The 5,175-nt window shown below is 34.2% G+C and overlaps 1 pseudogene; it reads right to left on the bottom strand.

The window, feature by feature from the left end:
* Positions 1-927: 927 nt before the first annotated feature.
* On the bottom strand, positions 928-1,044 carry LOC145256730 (5S ribosomal RNA; annotated as a pseudogene).
* Positions 1,045-5,175: the final 4,131 nt, after the last annotated feature.

Below are 5,175 nucleotides of genomic sequence, written 5' to 3'. Positions count from 1 at the left end.
CATCACTGACAAAAAGTGCATTGAGAATGGTGGTGACTATGTAGAAAAATAAATTCTGGAGAATATAACGTTGCTCGTTTTAATAGTACCACTCCTGTGTACGCATCTCTTCAACGTTTTATTTATTGAGTTAAAATATAGGAAGCCTTACTTTTGGAACGACCCTCGTATCTTTGAGTACATATTTACAGATTGTCGTGGATAATCTTGTTCGAAGATATAAGCAAATATATGTCTACAATTTATCTATGATTATCTTTAGATATATATTCAAGCATATCATATATAATCTAATATATATAATAGACTATATGTCTGTCTGTCTGTCTGTTTCCATATTTTCAAACTCTATCTCCTCTGAAACTAAAAGTCACAGAGCGGCGATAGGGGCCTCAAATAATTGGACTTTTTATGAACCGTTCTTTTATGGATCATTAGCCGATTAAAATAGTTTTTAAGGGTCAAAAAGGGGTCAAAATTGAAAAAATCGTTATACATTTTGTACATTCATCTTAGATTATTTTAAATTTTTAATCAGTTCATGCATGTGTCATGTTGGTACAGTGGTAACGTCACAAGCTTTGAATGTTACAGTTTTGCTTTTGGTTTCGATTCTAGCTGATGGCACCCAAAATACTTTTATTTTACTTTTGAAATCACGACTCTTATAAATCTGGACAAATTAAAATATATTTAAGCGTATTTTATGCCCGAGCAAATGAAAGTCAAAGAATATGCTTTTAATGGTAGCTTTCTTCAATCTTGACAGACTATGAATACCCACTATAAGGGTGCTTGCGCATGGAATTTTTTGTGGCAAGAGTTGCACAATCTCCAACCACACTTCTCCTGAGTCGCCGTTGTTAAATACCAATGGCAAGTGGAGATTCAGGACGACTGGAAACAAATGCCGAGATAAGCAGAGAACACATACAGTGCCTAGAATTCCCAAATGGTCACCCATCTGGTACTAACCAGGCTCAACGTTGCTTAACTTTAGTGATCTAATGAGAACCGGTGTGTCAACGTGATTATGCAGTATATATGCTTTTAATAATGATGTGAAGATGTACATATGGTCAATTCTGCTTTTATGGTCACGAATGTTGGATAGTAATGAAAGCGGTTAAAAGTCGTTTGGAAGCAGTAGAGCAGTTTTTAACCCTGCGTTAATCCCATGACGTGTTTTGTCACCCCAATTTTGCTTAAGTGCTCATACTTCCTAGTTGGCAACTTATTTCTTTTCCTCCCTCCAAGTACTCTCCTGACTCAATGAGGGTATAGCACACATGGTATGGTGCAGTTGTATCTCAGTTTCCCTTGAAGGTAGACCTCGCTTTGTCTTTCTGTGGTGACCACTCACCCCAGCTGACTAATGTAGGTATGATTTTATGATTTATATATTTTTGTGTTTTTCCAGCGAGATTGAAAATTTGTAGATATAAGCGCATATTAAGTATCATTAAGCTACTCTAAAGTATTTAATAAATTAATTATGTTTAGGTATTTTATTTATTATAAGTTTTGATGGAATTATTATTTTAATTTTCAATTTATTACTCTTTCTGTCTTGTAACTATGAGCTTAGCTAATGTAATATCTTTATTTTTTTTCTTAGTTTTATAACTTAGTTTATTGTATTATTTTATATTAATATCAACAAGAGTGGCTTCCGGGCCTTGATAAGTGGTGACCTCCATGTAAAAAAAAAAAAAAAAAAAAAGTGATTGAAAATTTTCAACAGGGACTGTAGATATATAGATATGTAGATACGAGTAGTTAAAGTTATTCGGTCATTTAATGTGGGTGGATGGCTTCGAAAAATTCTTGATGTTTGGAAAAATCGCCGGAAAAGAGAGCAAAGGAATATGACGAACAAAGTCCACTGACAGTCTCACTAGGGTCACTGGAAACACGACAATAGACCTTATCAGAAAGACCAAATGCAGACGAGACTGGAGAGCCATGATTATCGATGTCTGCAATAACAGACCTGAAGAAGAAGAAGAAGAAGAAGAAGAAGAAGAAGAAGAAGAAGAAGAAGAAGAAGAAGAAGAATGTGATCTTTTGTGCTTATAAGTGTTTATAAGTGTTCATGAAATAATCTTTCGAGTAAAGGTTTGTTTGTGATAAGCAAATGTTATCTGAAGTATTGTTTAACTACAATTAAACCGCGCTAAACTTTATTTGTCTGACGAAAGTGGCATGATGTGCTGTTCACAGCACGACCTTCGTAATATATGTCATTAAGGCCTGTGAGCTGAAAAATGACGTCATTGCTGAGGTCCTAGCAAGCAAGATCTGTCGAATAGTCAGACCGTCGGTAATGAATTTTAAAAAATCGTACAAAAAGGATTAGGAAACTTAAAAATTGCATTAAAAAAAAAGGAGAAAAATAAGGAACATGATTTGTATTGAAAATCATTCAATATTAGAAAAAAAAGAATTCAAAACGAAAAAGTTGTGTTTTTATGCGTTCGAGGTAATTAAACATTTCATTGTTTCGTGGATTTTAAAGACTAAAATATGTTTATTATTTGCTTATAAATTCCATGTGGTTATAGTCGCAGTCTGTTGGCTTTTTTTTTTCTACTCATAGGTCACCCACTTATCAAACAAGAATAAAGAATAATGGTTAATGAGCTGGAAAGAAAAACTAATACAGTGACCGACGACCCAAGAAAGATCATTTACGAAAAGTAATAAATATTAAGTAATAATTACTTTTGACAGCTTCATAACTCTCGCTACACTTTTTTTGTCCTTCACTTTTCAAATTCCGTGAGAGATATTTCTGATAAGGGAGGAAGAATTGCTGTTTCCTGGGTCCGAATCTATTCACCCCATACTTAGCTTCGGCTTAGACATTGAAGTAGAAATTCCGTTGAAAAGATACACATGAAGAAGGTCGGAGATTACATCGACTGAAACGTTGTGAAAATGACACTCAAGATGAGAAAAGTAGTCTGAAGAATCCAAATAATACGAAGCCCTCTAGTAGAGGTGTTACAGTATTCCTTTAATATTATGCACAGGCTGATTGGTAAGTTACTGACTATTATCAATTCCTTGTAATTTATTACTTAAATATGATTCTTGCAAGAAGTGAATATAATCAAAAATTGGGCACACGTGCGCGAAAGCAAACATGGCGACCCATGAAAACAATATGCAATACAGAACAGAATTCCCCTAAAAATCAACTTTTTAAAGGTAAGTCTTAGTTGGTACTCTAGCGCCCTTAGATTGTAAATGTCGTGTGACACAATTTGAAGAATACGTATTAAAAAAAAAAGAAGAAAAAAATCGTCCAGGCAAAACTTTTGTAAATGTCGGGTGACGAAGCTTGAAGATAACCGTAAATATGTGTATAAAATAATTGGAGAAAGTGAAATTCAAAAAAAGGCCAAACTGCTTAAAAATGGCTAAGTTCGCAAAATTTAGCTTAAAAATGTCAAGTGGTTCTAAAATGGGTGATCGATTTACTAGAACGGTACATTAGAAACTGAGCACCCGATACAAATATTGAAATATGGACTTTTTAAAGAATTTTTTTGATAATCTGGTAGACTAGTGTCCATTCGATAATAATCTGCTGAAGAAAATTGAAAACAAAAAACGAAAATAAAAAAATATAGAGAAGGTACCGTTTTCCATACGTGCACCAAAAATGGTATAGCATAATATGAGTCAACACGTGTCGAGGTTAAAATCCCATTTGAAGATTAGATTTAATGAGAAAAATAGATTTACAGATAAATGGCGATGAATAATATGAGGTGATTTAAAATCTGAACTTATCACCAAGTCAAAACAATGGCTGATCCAGGAATTCCAATCGTCCAAATTATCACTCATGGAATGTGAAGACTAAATAAAAAAAAATCAAAGAACGATATGATGATTATTTTCTCTTCTCCAAATGATGCTGGCCTCTTGTAGAAAATATTTCGACTAGAAAAATGTAATGGAAACCAATGCCAATAATATAATCTTTGGATTTATAAGAGGAAGAGGTGGTGGTGGTGGTGGTGGTGATGATGATGATGATGATGATGATGATGATGATGATGATGATGATGATGAAGAAGAAGAAGAAGAAGAAGAAGAAGAAGAAGAAGATGAGGTTTTAGGGTTAAAGTTCAATGTGTCATCATTCAATACTAACTTTTCAAGACACCTGAGAACCGCAGCACCTGATTTTTAAAATGTTTGTTCTACAAATGAGTTAACACGTATCAAATTCTTCCTTTTTATCTATAAGAGAGAAAAGCTATTTTGAAGATCGGATTTTCGATATTTATTAGATGGATTTCTGTACAAAATTTGTCAAAGAACACTGCAAGACATATAAATCAGCTTAGTGTGAAATTTGCAAAAGATAGGTTTAGCCATTTCGGAACCTATGAGGAACTCTCACTCACACACGCACACACACTAAGTGACCTTTATATAATAGTAGAAATAGAATAAATGAAGAAAGTATAAAACATGAGGTTTTAATACATCATCATTCCATACTAACTTTTCAATATGCCTGGGAACCGCAGCACCTGATTTTTTGATTTTTGCAAATGAGTCAATACTTATCAAGGCTAACCCATTTGAAGATTAGGGTCAATGAGAAAAAATAGATTTACGGATGAACGATGACGAATACTATGAGGAGATTTAAAGTCTCAACTTATCACCAACTCAAAAACAACAGCTGACCCAGAAAACAGCATTTTCCTATTGTCAAAAATATCGCTCATCGAATGTGAGCGATAAAGGAAAAAATGAAGTGATAGCCTCACAACTATCACCCTCCCTCCACCGCCTTATTCATTTCTTGTAAGAATTATATTTCATTAATAAATTCCAAGTATAGGTACAGCATAGTGCAGACGGCTATATGCAAATACCGAGCCATGTACGAAATGACGTCATAGTAAGGAAAAAGAAGACTATAAGAAAGAAGAGAGAATATGAGAGAAGACGATTACATGAGAAACGTCACAAACGTAATGAGAAGTTACGTGTGGTTGGAGAATGAAGATATAAACGTCGTTGTACAAACAAAACAAAACAAATAAAAAAAGCGACTTTGTGACTGAGGCTACAACGTGCTGGGTAACGCTAAATCGGGGGGGGGCGGAGTACTTTTTAATCACCCTGTAGTTTCAGGTGTGTCCC

Source organism: Euprymna scolopes, chromosome 32 (genome assembly GCF_053919585.1).
Source record: "Euprymna scolopes isolate OS-2025 chromosome 32, ASM5391958v1, whole genome shotgun sequence".
Classification (NCBI taxonomy): domain Eukaryota; kingdom Metazoa; phylum Mollusca; class Cephalopoda; order Sepiida; family Sepiolidae; genus Euprymna; species Euprymna scolopes.
This window is presented reverse-complemented; position numbering and strand designations above follow the sequence as displayed.